General features: G+C 44.0%; 1 protein-coding gene across 2 annotated transcripts in view; it reads left to right on the top strand.

Annotated features, from left to right (window-relative positions):
- The window catches only part of PRICKLE2 (prickle planar cell polarity protein 2), a 331,761-nt gene that overhangs the window by 160,670 nt on the left and 153,043 nt on the right, over positions 1-18,048 (top strand). Inside the window, exon 1 of one of the 2 annotated variants that reach the window (XM_059937696.1) lies at positions 6,895-7,133. The exons of the other annotated variant lie outside the window; for it this stretch is intronic. The gene's annotated coding sequence lies outside the window, so the exon portion shown is untranslated. Of the gene's footprint in view, positions 1-6,894; positions 7,134-18,048 lie in introns of those variants that run through there. 2 annotated transcript variants of the gene reach the window in all.

Genomic DNA, 18,048 nt, shown 5'->3' with positions numbered 1-18,048 from the left:
CCTCCCTCCCTCCTCCTTCCTTCCCTTCCTCCCTCCCTCTTGCCCTCCTTGTCCTTCTCATTCTCATTCTGATATTCTCTCTCCCTCCCTTCCTCCCTTCCTCCCTTCCTCCCTTCCTCCCTTCCTCCCTTCCTCCCTTCCTCCCTTCCCCATCTCCTCCCCCTAATATTTCACTGGAGTTTATGTAACTGAATTAATTAGACCTATTTCTCAAGGAGTTGGTTTTCCATAGAATTCACTTTGCAGTTAGCATGACAGAAGAGCTGGCATATTAATCAAATGCTACAATTTGTTCTTTGTATCTGAATCAGGCTGGGGTTGGGCTTCCTGCTTATCAGTTGTCCCTTTATACCATTCTGTCCTTCGAAGGGAATGAGCCAGGATTCTTTGTGATAGGACTGGGTGATGGTTGTGAGTGTTGATAGATTGGGTGTGGAAATGCTTAACAGGGACAGACTCTATCTCCTTAGTTAGTGTTACAGAGTCCCCAGGATATGAAGTGTCTTATGAAAATAAATAAGAGCTTTTCTTTTCCTTTCTTTGGCTGATGATATCGGTACCATTTAACAGAATAAAATGATAAAAATCTTTGTTCTTTCTTAAATAACATGTTAATTGCTGTTCTCGGTATTTATTCACTTGGTATTTCTGAAATATATTCATTTTATAGACATTTCTGTCCCCCAATGCATTTTAAATCCTCAAGCATACTCAAAGTATATATATTTTATGTAGTCTTTGTGTGTCTAGTGGGGTGGGAGGGATGCTCTTTGTAGCTAACCAGGAGATCAAAGTATGTAGCTTTCTCCATTTAGTCTGTTTGCTGCAGAATACAAAGGCTGCTAAAGGATTTGAGTGCATATCTTAAAAGCTCATCAGAAATATTCCAAGCTCTAGATTTTTTTTTCTCTCTCAGCAACATTTCAGATATGGAGGTTCTCCTCGGTTGCCCCTGCTAGTGTTGCTGAATTTAAAAAGGAAGAAAGAAAGATATGTTCTGTTTTCTCATCTGTGGAATTGAGGGGGTTGGACTAGATGGGAGATGTCAGATTTATAGCACTAGTGCTGTCACTCCTTTTCCATCTACATGACAGACATCACTAATCAATCACAGCATGCTTTCCTGCCATATGTAGCCTCAGACTTCTTATCAAATCGCACTCCAGGAATCCACTACTAATCGATCAGTGTTAGCCCAAGAGATGAAATCTATTTGCCATTGTGAAACATGATGGGGTTTAGTCTCTAGTGCAAACTTAAGATGGTTTATGAATGTCAGATCACCACTGCATGGTAGCAGGAAGATGTTGGAGGGCATGGGCAGTTTCAAGTGAAGAAGATTTCAGATCACTACGTTTATGCTCTTTGAAGGCAGACATCATGTTTTATTCATGTTTTTCCTTGCTTACCCAGCCTATAAGGCAAACCCTTTCTCTTAGTAGACATTAGATACATGTTTGTTAAATGATGCATGAAGAAATGAATGGAAAGCTTGGCCTTGGCCAATTCTTCCCTCTCTAAGACTGCACAGTTCAGTGCTTCTTCCAAAGGGCAGGCGCAACCCTTGCCATTATTGAATTTCTCTACTTTAATTCAGGCCATTGCTACAGATTGGCTAGATCACTCTGTGTTCTTATCTGCCGAGCACTGGCAGGGCCCAGCAACTCAGCATCGTTGGTTGGACTTTACGAGTTCCCTCTCCATCCATTGTCCAGGTCATTCATAAACTTGTTGAGTAATACTGAGGAGGGTCCAGTCTTTCCCTGCTGGACTCTGAATTCTTTCAACTTGATTTGTGGTTGAGAATCTGAAGGTTTCATGATAAAGAGAAGAATTCTGTCATGGTTTTGGGATTTATCACAGAAGAGAATCACATATTTGACGCTTAACATATGCAGCCTTCATTAATTATTTTGGGGGAACTATATTTTAAGTTTCTTTATTAAAAGGACCAGATTGGATAACTCTTTAAATTTTGATAGCATGATAATGTTACTTTTGCAGGGTAGATTCAGTAAATATTCAGTGGTCTTCAAGATAGTTTCATGAAAATAGGCTGAAGCCTCTGTCTTCTTCAGCTTTCAGAAGAAAATCACCTTTTAAAACAGAAGGCATTTTTTTCCCACCCAGGCACTGAATTTCATCTAATAATAACACCAGCTACCCATTTAGTAAATATCAATTTTAGGCCAAGCATTCTGCTAAATGCTTTACATTTATTATCCCTAAACCTCAAAACAACCCCAGGACTAGTGCTGTGAATTCCATTTTACAGATGAGATGAATGAAGCTTGGAGAAGTTACATAACTTGGCCAAGGTCACTAGGTGATAGGTGGCAGTACTGGGATTTAAAGCCAAGCCTAACTCTCAAGTGTTTCCTCCGAAGGGTACCAACTCCCTCAGTGTAGATGTTACCCCCTCCAGGAAGCCTTCCATCAGGTACCACTTTTCTGCAAGGCTGGTTGAGATGTTCTTCCTCTGTGTTTCTATAGTCATTTATGCTCCCTTACGATGACACTCTCGATCTGTTTATCTGCTTCCTCTACCACCAGAGTAAGATTCCTGAGGACAGGGGCTCTGTGTTTCTGTTGGTTTGTTTTTTTGTGTTTTTTTCTGCCACTTTTGTTTAATGGCTGAATGAATACAGCTTTCCCAGGAGTTCTCTGCCACTTCACCTTGGTACCTAGGAGCCATATTAATGTATAGCTAGGCCCGTAAGAACCTTCTGTAGTTCAGAATTCATTATATTTGGGGATAAAAGATCTAGGGAAATATAGTCCACCTCTAAATGTGGAATGGCAGAGTTGCCTGTCTTTAATACTACTAAGTGCCTTCTGCTTAACTCTGTCATTGCATTATCAAGCTGTTTCACTTTTCCTCAGTTCAGTCTTTTATTAACTCTACTTTTATGAGTGATTAATACATGCAGATGTTCTTATGTTTATCCCACTTGAGATGCCTTGTGCTTCTTGAATCTGAAGATTCATGAGTTTTATAAATTCTAGAAAATTCTTAGCCATTATGCCTCTTCTGAATGTCTATTCTCTCCCAACGGGACACCTATTAGACATATGTTGGCCCTTCTCAGTCTATCCTCCGTATCTCTTAACCTCATTTTCATAGTTTTCACCTCTTTATCCCTTTGTGTTTCATCTTGTGTAATGTACTGAGATCTGTATTTCTCTCTTCAGCAGTATTTAGCCTTCTGTTTCACCTCTCCATTGAGTTTGAAATTTTAATGACTCTGTGGGGAGAGAGAGGCGTCATGTCTTTTTTTTTTTTTTTTTAAGAGTTTCATTTCTAGCGTTACTGTGTTTAACCATTTTAAACTTTATTAATGTTCTTTTCCAAAATGTTGTTTTATGACCTCTAACTCTTGAGCCTCTGATTCTCATGCTTGTTGACTTGTGACCTTTGACTCTGTGTTTTGTAATTTACTATTGGGAGCTCATGCTTTGCAGGGCCAGTTTTAGCCCAGGTTACAGGACTGACTCTCCAGGGCAATTTTTCATTTGCTTCTGTGGGGGAATTCTTGGCATATCATGAACAGGACCAAATTTTATATTAACTGTTCATTTGGAGTTTTCTGATTCTGCCTTTGGTTATTCATACTCCACTCTCAAGAAAGGCGTAGGCCTAGTGTTTCTAATTCTCAACTTAAACGTTTCCCTCCTGCTCAGAACACAGATAGAAAGACAAGTTTCCTTGGGTTGGTTGACAGTTTTTCTAATCTGTTCACTGAGGGTGCAGTCCTCTGGGAGTGTTCCTGGTTTTCTGTAGGGGTCTACTAACAACTTGCTGCTTCTCCTTGTTCCAAGGCCTCCTATTCTGTCCTGCTTGGGCATTCAAATCCTAGCCCCTAGGGAACTAAGACAAACCATTCCCCTGTTGCCAGCCACCTGCCCTTCTACCTCATAGCCCCAGCGTGAGTTTGCATGCTGATCATTCTTGTTTGTAGTTACCTCTTTATTTCTACCACCTGGGTTCTCTCCTTTCTTAATTGTGAGTCAGCTAAGCCCTTAAAATAATTTTTGTTATATTTTACCTAGCATATCTAGGGTCTTTGAAGGGTTGGAATTTTCAGGCTGTCATCATTTGCCATCTTGCCAGAAATAGGAGCTTATTACAAGCTCATAGTAAAATAATCAAATAATACACAAGAGTATATGATGAAATATTACTCTCCTTTCCATCTTCGACCTGCTTAGTTCTCAAACCACCTTGCCAGGTATAATAACCTTTATCATTTTCTTCAGCATAGTTCTAGAAGCATTTTATGCACATAGAGCATACATATGTATATACAATACATGGAGATTTATTTATTCAAGCAGGGATATATTTTACCTTCTGCACTGTACTTACTAATGTATTTTGGAGTTCATTGTTTATTAGTGCATTTAACTCTGCCTCTTTTTTCTCATAATGGTATAGTATTCCATGAAATACATGTACCATAATTTTACCATTTCCCCTATTTTTATTGGATGATCGTCTTCAGTTATTGTGATATTATAAACTATCCTACAATAAACATTCCTGATCATATGTCTTTGCTGACTATCATTTAACGTAATTCTCTTTGTCTCTTTCTCTCTCCTCTCCCCCACCCTGGTTAATTTTATGTGTCAACTTGACTGGGCTAGGGGATATCTAGATAGCTGGTAACATTATTTTATTTTATTTTTTTTAATTTATTTTATTTATTTTTGGCTGCATTGGGATTTCGTTCCTGCGCGTGGGCTTTCTCTAGTTGTGGTGTGCGGACTTCTCATTGCAGTGGCTTCTCTTGTTGCGGAGCACGGGCTCTAGGTGCGTGGGCTTCAGTAGTTGCAGCATGCAGGCTCAGTAGCTGTGGCACGCGGGCTCTAGAGCACAGGCTCATTAGTTGTGGCACATGGGCTTAGTTGCTCTGCAGCACATGGGATCTTCCCAGACCAGAGCTTGAACCACTGGCCCCTGCATTGGCAGGCGGATTCTCAACCACTGGGCCACCAGGGAAGCCCCTGGTAACATTATTTTTGAGTGTGTCTGTGAGGGAGTGTCCAGAAGAGATTAGCATTTGAATCAGTGGACTTCCTACAGAAGAGTCCTCCTGACCAATGTGGGTGAGCATCGTCCAATCTATTGAGGGTGTGAAGAGAGCAAAAAGGCAGAGGAAGGATCAATTTACTCTCTCTGCTTGAGCTGTGACTTCCATATTCTCCTGCCTTCAGACACTGGCACTCCTGGTTCTCAGGCCTTTGGACTGGGACCAGGACATGCACCACTGGCATGCAGTTCTCAGGCCTTTGTACTCAGACTGCATTATAACACCAGCTTTCTTGTTTCTCCAACTTGGAGACTACAGACCATGGGACTCTTCTATCTCCATAACCATGGGTGCCAATTCCTATAATAAATCTCCACATATCTCTCTATATATCCTACTGGTTCTGTATCTCTTGGAAACCCTAATGCACACTCCCACTCACTAGGAGTTGGTGACCTTAGCACCTTGCATGGGACCTGACACGGAGTCGGCACTGAATTCACATCTGTTTCGTGAATGACTAATACCAAGAAGCCAAACCAGCAGTCAGACCATCCCAACCCCCCAGGAAATATATATTTTTTTAATTTAATTAATTAATTAATTTGGCTGCTTGGGTCTTTGTTGCTGCGCACGGGCTTTCTCTAGTTGTGGCGAGCGGGGGCTACTCTTTGTTGCGGTGCAAGGGCTTCTCATTGTGGTGGCTTCTCTTGTTGCAGAGCACAGGCTCTAGGCGTGCAGGCTTCAGTAGTTGTGGCTCGTGGACTCTAGAGCGCAGGCTCAGTAGTTGTGGCGCACGGGCTTAGTTGCTCCGCGGCATGTGGGATTTTCCCAGAGCAGGGCTCGAACCTGGGTCCCCTGAATTGGGAGGCGGATTCTTAACCACTGCGCCACCAGGGAAGTCCCAGGAAATGTATTTTGATTTCATTAATAACACTAGTTCTTGACTATCCAATAGTCTGCAGCTATTGAGTGGGCACAGCATGTGGTCCAGATATGAGCTAATACCATCTTTACAACAACCTTGTGAGATGGGAGATTTCATGATCATGCTTTACAGACAAGGAAACTAAGGCACAGGTTACATAACTAGTAAGAGGCGGAGGCTATCACTGAAACACCTGGCCTCTTGAATACTGCCTTTTAATTAACACTTGTCACAGCTAACATAGGATGTATCATTGTTCATTCCTTTGTTTATTCATTCATTTATTCCGTCCACAAATATTTACTGAGAGCTCACAGTGTTCCAGGCAGGAAGTAATAACAGTGTGATGAGGAATGGAAACATCCCAACTGTGGTGGAATTTACAGTGTAAAGGGAGAGACAGATAAAGCAAAAAAAAAAAAAAAAAAAATACAAGTGAAACTGTGATGAGTGCCCCGGAAGGGGGTAATAATGGGGAGAATTTAGAAGCACCTAGCTGGGGGGTTCTTCCCAGCAATAGAGGGTCTCCAAATCTGTGATAAGTTGGATGAGCCTTGAAGGACGAGTCAGATGGAAGGGGTTCCCGGCCTTCCTCGTGTATTCTGCTGTACACCATAATTTTGCTTTTGCAGCCACTGCCAGCTCTGGGGACCTCCACGTGCAAGGGCCAGAGGGCCTGTGTCCTTCTGCTTCTGAGGAAAGGTGGCTGAACCCCACCCCCACCCCCCACCGCCATCAGCCTTTTCTAATTTTAAAGCAGTAGCTCCCTTGATTGAAATCTCAATTTGGGAACAGGCCTAGGATTGGCCTGGAGCTTGGAATTTTCACCAATAAGCGCAGCGGTAGGTGGGGAGGCGTCCCTTTAAGCAGCTGGGAGGCAGCCTGGAGAGCTGGAAGCGTCCCTCCTGGGGACCTGAGCGATTTTCCTGGATCCAGAGCTGCGCAGGGAAGCAGCTGCCAGCTGCCACCACCGCGCCCCGGGAATGTCACCTCCCTTGCGCGGAGCCCCTGCAGGGCCCCCTCTGGCTCCGGGCAGTTGGCGGCCGACGCCCCGCCGGTCTTCTTAGCCGCAGCCGCATCCCCTGCCCCTGGGTCTGCGGCCCCTTCCCCCCAGCCCCTTAGTTCCCGGCGGTGGAGGCGCCGCAGCGGCGAGCGATGCAAGGCTGAGCCGGGTAAGTGGCCCCCCAGGGCCAGGGCGCACGGAGGGGGCACTGGGGCGCGGGGGCTCCTGGTTCTCACCACCCTCTCTAGGAAAGGGGGCCTTAAACTGGGACAGTAACCTCTGGGAGAGATGCGCCTTGCCACACAGACACTGGGGAGGTCATGAGCTATAGGGAGGGGACCTTGGGGTCCTTTTGATCTGAGCGTCTCCCAGCTTTTGCGCACTTGATTAACCAATAATAGTAACAGTATCACGAGACAGGGATCATGTTGTTACTGTATTAGGACTTCTTCGAGGGAAACATTTAAACGTCCCTGAACTTGCTTTTTAAACAGCCTTTATTCTCTTACAGTTCATTTCCCTCAAGTACTTAAAATGTATGTATTGTTAATGACCTACTTATTTATTTCCCTGACACTCTCAAAAAATGTTTCATGTCTCCAGGAAGGTCTACTTTAAAAGATTATGTGTTTCTCCCCACATTCCTCATTGCTCGTTTTCCTAGAACTTTAAAAATTCCTTGCTTTTCTCCTTGGTGGATATCTGTAATTAAGCAGCTCTGAAACGTGTTCCTTTATTCTCTCTGAATTAGGGGTGGAAGTAGGGGAGAGGCCCCCCTCTCCTGGCCTTCCTAGCTCTGAGAAAAGAGTCTGTGGGATGGGGAAAGCTGTTGGGGGGAGTTCATTGGAACCCTGCTCTCCCAGGATTGCAAATGTACCCTCTTGGCTGTTGGGAGACTTACCTGAGATCATGCAAATCTGGAGTGCCTAGGCAGCTGTATCCTGGGAAATTTTAAAACCAAAATAATCTATAGGGATTGGGCTGGGGGAGGGGTAAGGTTTATTTAAAAGATGCCTTTTCAGCTTCCTCCCTCTCCCCAATCTGTTTGCTCATGTGTACCTAAGGAAGAACTTGGAAGCCTAATGTAGAGGGCCAGCGGGTTGGTCGTTTTTGTTTGTTTGTTCTTTGGGTTTTGTTGTTGTTGCTTTTGAAGATGAGGCTGCTGGGCTGCTGGAAGAAAAGCCTTCCAAAATTGGAGCAAAGTCTGATGCATGGATTGCCAAAGTCCATTTCCGCCCATATTAAATTATTTTGGCTTGTAACAGCCCTCATCTTGCTGGATTACCTTTATTTGCAGTTGTTTGGGTGTTGTGTGACTCATTTGTATACTTTGGGTTCCCTGCTTTCTGCAAACAGATGTTTTTATCTGTGCAGCTAGCTGAGTAATTAGAGAGATGGACACAGCCCTGTATGTACAGACAGAACAAATACCACTTGGGGAGGATTTGGGCCTTTCCTTTTTCAAATCATCAATTGCCAAATCTTCCCAGCCGTTAGGCAATTCAGATAAAGGTGTCAAGGGAGATGAGCAGTGAAGAATTTATATGTACAGCTAATTCTGCTCATCCTACAATAAAACATCTTCCCATGGGGCCAAAAAGTGGGGGTGTGGGGAAAGCTTATAAAAATAATCCTGTGTTCTTAGTCACTGACTACCCAGCTCTCCCTGGATTTCTGAGAACCTGCCAGGAGAAACTGTTGACTGGATGGAAGTTTCAAGAAATGCTGAACAGAAATCAGTACAGGCCCTCCTTGAGCGACTTTTATTTCTGCTTGGAGGAAGGGAACACTTTGTTAGAATAACAAATCGTGGCTGCTTTTCAAGAGCAGAAAACAGTTCTTGTTCCGAAGGCAGATTCATTTTTAAGAGTGTGAATCATTTGGTTTAGGTTTTTTGCTTTTTTTCTCTCTCTTGCGGTGGAGGCTTGGAGATGATTAAATGTCTTGTCTGCAGGAAATTACCAGGAGATTTGAGTATTTTCCTGAATCAGCCTCAGATGGTACACAGCTTTGGGTGTAATACAAGAAAGCTCTGTTACCAGGCAATCTTTCTGCAGTGATACCCTCAACCTCTCCCAGCCTTTCAAGCTTCTCCCTCAACAAGCCTTTTCTTTTTTTATTTTTGGGGTTGGGCTTCCATTTGAGAAACTGAAATAACTCTCTCAGTCCCTTCATGAGCTTTTTAAGATGGAACTTATTTTTGAGACAGTTTTATCGAGCCCACTTCCCCATTGGCCTCCTCCCACTAGCCTTAGCAGGAAAAGCTCTTGGCTCCTTTTCCCAAGATTTCCTTTAAGCCTGGATTGTTATCCGTAGGGACACAGATGCATCAAGGAATGAGAGGCAAAGGTTTGAACTAGCACTCACCAATTTGGTGGTGACATTTATGGTCTTTGCAGAACTGTTTGCAGAGAAGGCAGAGTGATTCTGTGCTGCGTTTACCCCCAACGTGAAGATCGGGCAATTAAAAGGCAGCCAGGGACAACCAGGGGGTCCAGTGCCCTGCTTTGTGTAGTGCTTACAGAGATCTGCCGTTTTTAATAATTTTGGAAAACCAAATCTTAGAGACGCTCTGCACCCCAAGCTAGTTTTCTGAATCTTTCCTGAAAGGTACCTGGTCACGTGAAGCACCTCCTAGCTGTGTAATCAAATAGGAGAGCTCTGGGTGCATATAAACTCAGCGTGATATTCCGAGTCAGTGAGAGGAAGCAAAGGGAATAATTTTTTTTCAGCTACCAAAACACAGAATGGCAATCCTAGTTGAATATAATGAAACTTGATGGAAATTGTATGGAGAGTTTAAATGTAATGTTCCAAAAAAGTTTCTTTGCTTTTTTTTTTTTTTTTTAATTTTTTTTCTCAGAATCTAAGTGGCAAGGGATTCTTTCCCAGGATACTTAGCATTTGATTACTGTGCAGTTTTTTGTTTGTTTGTTTTTTGGAGTGATGTTCTTTTTTCATATCCTGCTGCTCTGTGTGACAAGCAGAGGAAGACTCGTTTTTGCAAAGATTGTATCTGGATGTCTTCCAGAAGATACGGAAGATAGAGGGGCGCTGGAGGGAACAGACGGACGCAGGTACTGTGGGACTCAGTGTCTGGGAAAACTCATGAATGATTTCCCTGCAAATATAGCCCAGAGGCCTTTGAGAATTGCTTCATGTTTGACTTTTACCAGCCAGCTTGTGTATAGAAATCATCGTACCCATCTCGAGGGTCTTCCTCCTCCCAAAGCACCTTCCCAGGCAAGATGCCAAACATCAGGGAGTGTGTACGTGACATGGCTTATCACGTCTTTGAAAGTTTGCCTTGTACTACTTTTTCTTTAAAAAAAAAAAAAAAAAAGTTGACTACTTGATTTCTTGGTAACATTAACAGAAGATTCCTTTGCATTCACCTAGGCTGCTGTAATTACAAAACCTTTAATTTTTCCAGTGGTTGAGGCTTTGTTTAGGCTTTTGAGGATAAGTGAATATCTATTGAGCTGGATTTCGGATGAATTCTAATTTTGAGCCGTCGGACTGTCTAGCCCGGAGAAAAGGTCTCATATTAGCATGTTATACTTGATGATAGCAATAAATAGAATGATAGCTATTAACTTACTGAGTCTTTGCCAGGTACAGACTACGTGTCTTATCAATCTTTCTTAGACTTTCCTGCACATAAGAATATTCTTCAGAGAGTCTGTTTCAGGGGGTATGTGGTAAGACCTAGAAATCTGCATTTTAAGAAGCATCTCAAGTGAGACCTTGGACTCTACCTTGAGACACACTTGGCTTTTCCCTTCTGATCGCTTAAAATCCCCCCAGTAACCCTGCGGAGTAGGTGCTGTTATCACCCCTGTTTCACAGATGAGGAAGGGTAGGCTCAGAGAGGTTCCGTAACTCTTCTGGGTCACACAGCTACTAAGTGGCCATGCGGGGGACTGGAACCTGTGACTGTCCAACCTCAGTATCCGTGGAGCTCACGCTTATGCTCCTGGTGGTTGTGTGGTCTTCCCTTTACAGTTTGGACCTAGTGACCCCTCCCCACAACTCTCTCTGCTGCACCCTTCCCTGTGACGTTGGCATGCAGTACGCAGCTGCGGTCCACGAGGGCCCCTTGTGGCAGGATGCGGGAGGGCTGCATGGGGGTGTAGGGGTTCACGTTCATACTGGAGAAGCATCTGACTAATTTGCCTTCAGTTCTCTAACTGCTGAACCAAGACGACTCAAGGTCAGATTGATTTACTTGTGAGGCGCTTTTGAGTCCCCCAGCTTTTGGAATCCTTAAGGCAGGTCTGTGTCCTTCAGTGGGTCCTTCCACAGTCCCCAGTGTCACCTCTTTCCTCCTCTCCAGACACTTCCCTCAGGCTCCTCCCACAAGACCCTTCCCAGTTCACACACCTAACAGGGCTAAAGCCTTTTCCTCATGCCTGTGACCTGAGCCCACCTGGAGCCCATCTTTTTCCTCCATCTTCTGCGTAAACTAACACCCTCCCCCCAGGTAGATTCCTGCCGAAAGCCAATACCAAGGGAGAGTTGTAAAGAAAGGGGCAGAGGCGAGGAGGAGCCTCATTCACGCCTCCTGCTTGATTCCCCCTTGGCCTGACCTGATTTCTCTTGCCCCTGGGCTTATGAACCGGGGCTGATTTCTCTTGCTTAATTGCTGCAGGATTGTGATACAGGACAAACCACTTAACCTCATGCACTTTGCCTCCATTATCAGTTAAATGGAATGTTCATGTCAACCCTTTCTCCTTTGAGTACAAGTGACATAATGTCTGTGGAAACACTTTGGACTTTGTTCAAACACATTTTGAAGACGTGATGCTGTTGCCTTCTAGCAATGAATGGTTCCCCTACGGTGTTCTAGGAAACACCTGTTGGGCGAATGGCTCTTCCAAACAAGAAAGCATAAACATGGTGCCATGTATATTTGAAACCTGCGATACCCTACATCTCTCTTTGGAGGAATCACAGTTCATACTAGCATATTAAAGGCTTTGAGCCCTTGAGTGGGGAAACCTGTTTAACTATGAGCTTGCGTCTTCCATGCTAATATGACCCCAGAACCCTTTTGCAGCCTGACTTGTTAACGTGCTGCAGTACGTGCTTGGGGGAAAGCGGCTACGCGTCAAGATGTCAGCTCTTCTGTTTATTAGCCTTTAGACAAGTCAGTACCTCCCTGAACCTCATTTCCTTCTCTGTGAAATGGGAATGATAATGAGACCTACCCTACAGAGTTAGGGGGATGGTTAAATAAATTAAGAGATGCGGAGGTTGCCTTCCACCTGCCAGGAACATTTGTGTGAGTGCATCGTTCCCGCCTTGCTGTGGTTTTACTCTTGCTTCGGCAGGCTTAGGTGTATCCCATTGCCGCACCTTCCTCTTGCCTCAGTCTCCTTTGCTGCTCTTTCTCCTTGGACTGCTCTCATCCTCTTTCTCCTCATCCTTCTCCTTTTCATCTTTATTCGCTCCCTTGCTGACATCATCCAGTCCATGGCTTCACGCGAAGACTAACAGATTTCCATCTTCAGCCTGGACCTCGCTCCTGAGCTCCAGACTTACAGACTGAACTCTTTTCTCAGCGTCTTCTTTAGGTGTTCATTGAGCTTCTCAAACCTGATGTGTCAGAGCACAACTGGAGATTTATTCTCCTCCCCGAGCCTTTACCGCATCAGGCAATGGCACCTCCAGGCACCCTGTTGTTTGAGCTACAGACTTTTGGCATATTTGATCTTTCTCTTTTCCACACACTGCCATGTCCAATCCCATGGAAGTGAGTCTTTTCAGCTCTACCTCAAAAATATATCCCACACTGAACATGGGGGAGGGGGAGGGAAGACTGACGGGAAAGGGGCTTGAAGTCATTTCCCTGGGTACAAAAAATGCTTTACATTCTCGGTAGAGTGTGGGTTTCATGGGTACAGGCATCTGTCAAAATTGATCAGGCTCTACACATAAGATATGCATTTTGCTGTATGTAAATTACACCTCAGTAAACAATATGATAGAAAAGAGGTTTATCCCAAACGGAGCGCTGCTCGTCATCTCTACAGGCACAACTTTAGTGTGTGTGACCATCGTTTCTCGCCTTGATTACTCAGTAACCTTCCCCAGTACCGAGTGTTTTTAAAGCTTAAATCAGATCCTACCCCTCCCCTATGTAATATCTTCCAGCAGCTTCCCATTGGAATACGAGCAAAATCCAAACACTTCACCATGAACTGCGGGATGGCCCCCTCCCCGCCACCTTAACAGAGCTGCCCCTTGTCTGCTCTGCAAGGACGTCTCCTTCCCCAAACACTTGTCCACATGCTCCAGCCACAGTGGCCCTTCACACCCAAGTTCCTGCCTGCCTCTGGGCCTTTGCACTTGCTCTTCTTTCTGCTTGGAATGCGCTCCTCCTAGAACTTGGCCCGGCTGGCAGCTTCTCATCATTGATATCCTTAGCTTAAATGTCATTCTGCCAAGAGGACTTCCTGCCCGGCTTTGTGTCACCAAGCCCCGCCCCCCTCCCCACACACCATGTTACTTTTTGTCCAAAGCATTTCTCAAGATATAAAATATTTTTTTTTTCAATGTGACAAGTGTCTGCCACTCTCTCCTAGTCCCTGAAGGGCAGGAACTATGTTATTCAACTCCCATCCTCAGTGTACAGTTCCTGCCACCTAGTAGGGGCTGACTGAGCTGACTGACCGTGACCTAGCTCAGTGTCTGACATAGCAACTGCAAGAAAATTGTTACTTAATATAAATTTTTAAATTATTTTTATTACTCTCCTCCTTTTCTCAACTCCCTCTTCCTTTTGGGGGGATGGAACGACTAAAATGCTTCATAGCCTCACTAAATCCACGTACTTAATGTTTCTGACCTTCAGTTGTTTTTTTTAATTATAAAACAAGGTCAGTGATAGTTGCCCCTTGCAGAGGTTTGTACACCCCTCGGCGGAAGGTGTTCTTGCAGTAGGAGTGAGGCATTCATGGTTCCTCACCTTTTAAAATTACACCCCCCAACTAATGGTTTTCTTTGAAGACCCTGAGCTTCTGAACTTTCCTGCCAGGAAAGTCTAATCAGATGCAGCTGCTGCTCTGGGATTTGACTTTGGATGCAAAGATTTTTAAGATCAACTGCAACTTCCATGAATGGCTTTGGAGCTCAGAAGGCAGTAAACACATATATATTTTAATTTGTTGGAGAAAATTCTGCCAAGAGAACAAAGGTTAGACTGTGTAGAGTGCCCCAAACCCTCCCCTCCCTGCTCCCAAAGGCTCTCATCCAGTATCATTGCTGGAGTTCTCTTTTAAAAATCAGAGCAAAGGATTGTACGTTCTAGAAATGGGAAGAAAATCAACAAATGTTGGTGGGGATGAGGTTGTCCTTCCTGGGCAGGAAGAAAATAACACAGGCATTTCTGAAATCCCACAAGCCACGGTTTATTTATTTGAACTGTCTATTGAGTTACTAGGACAGGAATAGTACATAGGTTTTATTTGCCTGGAGCTCTGGTTAAGGAGGACTAGGGGGCCCTTTCAGAGCTCAGGGGACTGTGATGTGATTGATTAGCAATGTCTGCAATGGGCAAGAACCATCTCTGGTGTTATACATAAAGAATTAGAAATTGTTAGATTTCAAAGGCCCCACGGAGATCATCCAGTCTAACTCTTGATCTGATAACTACTATGCTGTGTTTGGGGGGGGGGGCTTTAAAAAATAACCATGAGCTTGGCAAAGTAACACCTCTTAAATTTTTAGACCTTTGTCCCCTCGTGGGTCTCATCAGTGTTTTCAGCGTGGCATACTGCAGCACTTCCCTGGACTGGCCAGTGGGATCTTCCAGTTAAGTTTGGGAAATTCTGTGTTACCATACCGCCTTCTCAAAGACACATAAGACACAGTAAACACATAAAAGGTTCCGAGAAGTCCAACTGTAAAGGAAACTGTCTAACATTAGTTCCCAAACCTGTGTGATCCCAGGATGCTTCTCAGGGACACTCGTGTGGCCGTCTTGTAGAACATTGTTTACATGATGCTGTACGATGTTTAGATGATGGAGAGTGTATTTGTTTCCTGTGGCTGCTTTACCAAATTGCCGTAAACTGGATGGCTTAAAGCAACAGAAATTTATCCTCTCACAGTTCTGGAGGCCAGAAGTTTGAAGACCAAGGTGTTGGCAGGGCCATACTTCCTCCAGAGGCTCAGAGAGAATTCATGCCTTGCCTCTTCCAGTTTCTGGTGGCCGCCAGCAATCCTTGGTGTTCCTTGGTTTGTGGCCACATCACTGTAATATCTGCCTCCATCTTCACATTGTCTTCTCATCTGTGCGTGTGTCACATCTCTCTCTCTGCCTTTCTCTAGTGAGGACACTTACACAATGACACTTAGGACCCACTTGGGTAAGTCAGGATAATTTTCTCCTTTCAAAATCCTAATTTAATTATATCTGCAAGGAGCCTTTTCCCAAATAAGGTAGCATTCACAGGTTCCAGGACTTAAGACATTGACATATCTTTAGGGGGACATTTTTCAACCACCCAGAGGCATATTGACTCAAAAGTCAGGAGGCCTGGATCAAGTTCTCACTTTGCCAAGAGCTCTCCCCAACCGGCACGCCAGCCACATGCTTAAATCGGGTCAGGGCGCATGTCTTTACCCCTCAGAACCTCAGTTTCCTCAACTATAAAGTGAGATGTCATTGCCCATACTTCATAGGATTATTGTAGAAATTAAATGCAATAATACTTGCAAAGTGCTTACCACAGGTGAGCACTGAATATATATTAGCTTATTACTATAATTATATATTTTTACTATTGTTACAGCTACTACCACTATTATCATGTCCCTTCTCTTTGAACCTTATCGTCAAATGAAGTTATATCGGTGCCTCAACCCCAGAATATCCAGGGCTCCTTTCAAGACTGGCAAACTATGGTTCCCCATCTGTCAAAGGCCAAGTTATATTTTTTGAATCTTTTCAAGTGAACATATCTGATGCTTATAAAGTGAACACACACATGTTCCCAGCATACAGATTAAGAATAAAATGTCACCAGTGCCACAGCGGCCCTTCTGCCCCCCCTTACCACTGATCACTACCCTTACTTCTAGCGTGATAGGTTTTGCCTGTTTTTATACTTGACATAAATGGAATCATACTCCTTTTGTACCTGGGTTTTTTCACTCAGCATTCTGTTTGTGAGGTTCAATCATTTTGTTGTATGCGGTTGTAGATCATTCATTTTAATTGTTGTATAGTATTCCATTGTTAAATAAATCCCAACGTGCCCATTCAATTTTCTGTGGGCATTTGGTTAGTTTTTAGTCAGCGGCTATTACAGAGAATGCTGTAACAGACATTCTGATACATCCTCCTGGGGAACATTTAACGCTGAGACAAAATACATGATACTTTTAATCAAGAACTCTCTCCCCCACCTGCCATCCCAGTTGCCTGCTTCAGATTCTTTGCAACATGAAGAACTCATAACCAAGGGTCCTGGCTGATCTAAAGGAACTGATCCCTTCCCTGGCCTACCCACCACCCTCCTAAGCCATTGGCCAAGGCTCCCTTTCCTTGATGTGTTGAAATCTTTTGAGCCTCCGCACTTGCCAGAATACTTTCCCCTTGGCCTGCCTTCCAGTGGGCTGAGTCCGGATGTGGTAATCTGAAGGAGTCGACACCCAGCCAGAGACACAGCTCCGCCTCCCAGAGTCCCACTTGGTGCCACCTCATTCATTTACTCACGCCCCTGTGCCAGGGCGCAGCCGTTGCTTCCCTGACTGCCTTCAGGAGAGACCTGATGCCCGCAAGAGTCCCCTTCTTTCTCCATCAGGGGCCTCCACTGCACTCATCCTGCATCCCCATTTCATAATCCCAAGCCTCGTATTTGTAACAGCCCAAACTCTTTTACAGATCAGAGTGTGTCCAACTGAAGGTTGGGGGCAGAAGGATGGAGGAGGGAGCTGGCACAGACTGGCAGAGTGACATGGGCATGAGCCAAACACTTGGCACTGTTGCCCAGAAAGCTTGGGAACTGGCGATTTAACTCAACCATATAATTTTCCTTTTGTTGGAGAAGGTTGGAACTCATGTTTCAACGGCTCCTGGTGTTACATCCACGAGAAGCTCTTTCTAGATGCCCAGATTGAGTTTGGTCATGGCTGAAGCATTAGTGCCATGTGGTGAATGGTGGAGTCATATATGTGGCTTTGCCCAGGGTTCCGTTCATTTGTGTCAGGTGGGCAATTTACACCTGTCAAATCTGGAGTTAGCTGGGGAAATGTAGGATGGATAGTAGGCCCAGTTACAGAGACATTCCAGAGGAATCTAAATGAAATTAGACTTGTTGCTTTGTCTTACCCATTTTGTCCCTTTTTTGGCTAGGTGATCTTAAAGATATGTGTCTATGACAGGTGGAGTGGGGAGGGAGGCATGGGAAACAGTACACTGTAAGTGTCTTTGTTAGGCTCTCGTGTTTATTTTTTATTGCCTGGTGACCAAGAAGTAGGAAAGAAAGTGAAGATGCTTGGGAAGGGTGAGGTTGACTGGAAGATTTTTTTTTTAATCTGTTCAAGTCAGCAAAGAATTAAGCCAGACTTTTCTGTAGGATTATAATATCTCGCAAAGAGGAAGAAATAATTGAGTAACTTCAGTGCCAAGCTTTTTTGGAGATTTAATTATACTAGTAGCTATCATTTACTGAGCATTTTCTATATGACTAGCAGTGTATTTGGGACTTTTCTATACCATAGGTCAACAGATGTTTTCTGTAAAGAGCCAGACAGTAAATATTTTAGATTTTGCAAAAGATGAGGCAAAATCGAGGACAGTATGTAGGTACTGATGTAATGAAAAAACAGATTTCTACAATATTTTTATTGAAAAAATTCAAAATATAATAATAATTGAGTGTAACTTTTTCATAATACAGGTCTACTGATGAGAAGAATGGAATTCTTTTTTGAGGTGGTGGGGTTTAGAGCTGTCATTTCCTATCATCACATTGATTAAAAATGATCATCTCTAAAAATCACTCTTAGCTCATGGGCCATACAGGAACAGGTGGTGGGCTGCAGGCTGTAGTTTTATTTACATTATTGCT

The sequence above is a fragment of the Balaenoptera ricei genome, chromosome 11 (assembly GCF_028023285.1).
Source record: "Balaenoptera ricei isolate mBalRic1 chromosome 11, mBalRic1.hap2, whole genome shotgun sequence".
Taxonomy (NCBI): domain Eukaryota; kingdom Metazoa; phylum Chordata; class Mammalia; order Artiodactyla; family Balaenopteridae; genus Balaenoptera; species Balaenoptera ricei.
This window is presented reverse-complemented; position numbering and strand designations above follow the sequence as displayed.